Raw genomic sequence first — 716 nt, 5'->3', positions numbered from 1 at the left:
TCATATTTTTATATGCAAAAAACAAAAAACAAAAAACATTTGAAATACTTATTAAGATTTTTGAGAAATGTGCATGTAAAGTTAGCGAATGTTCTGGGTCCACAGGGTCCATCGTCTATGTTCGCTGTTCATAGAGGAAGGAGTCATAGACTTCTTACTTATGGAGTCTGTGTGTGAAGTGACCTATGTCTTTTAGGCTGGGGTGACCTTCCTTCTCTTGTAGTCCTCCCTGTTCTTGGCAGACTTGGAGCTTGTACTCAGCCATGTGCAAGTAAAGTAAACATCATTGCTGTACTGTGCGATACATATATTGCATCAATTTCACTCATTTCTCTCATACTTATCTACAATGACCTGGTCATCCTCATTCTGGTCCTCTAAAACAGGGTTTTTCAACCTTTCTCGGCAGTGGCTCCCTCCAAGGTAATTTGAGTTCTCGTGCCTCCCTCCCTAACTTTCTACATCTTGGGAAGTAAATATAGTAATGATCGTTGTTAGGATACAACTATGGACTTGAAATTCATACTCAACTAGTAAATCAATAGAATTCATAATTTGGGTAAAGAACAAATGGACCAAAATGTGACGGAATGTCTGTAAAAGGACAAACATAGCAATCCTGAATCCAGTATTGCCAACTTATGTGAAGTGAATGGTACCAGGATTACAGCAAAAAGACGCTGAAATCGCTAAACGAAGTAGCAGAACACCTGATA

The sequence above is a fragment of the Portunus trituberculatus genome, chromosome 50, assembly GCF_017591435.1.
Source record: "Portunus trituberculatus isolate SZX2019 chromosome 50, ASM1759143v1, whole genome shotgun sequence".
NCBI classification, from domain to species: domain Eukaryota; kingdom Metazoa; phylum Arthropoda; class Malacostraca; order Decapoda; family Portunidae; genus Portunus; species Portunus trituberculatus.
The sequence above is the reverse complement of the archived record's forward strand: the minus strand, read 5'-3'. Positions refer to the sequence as shown.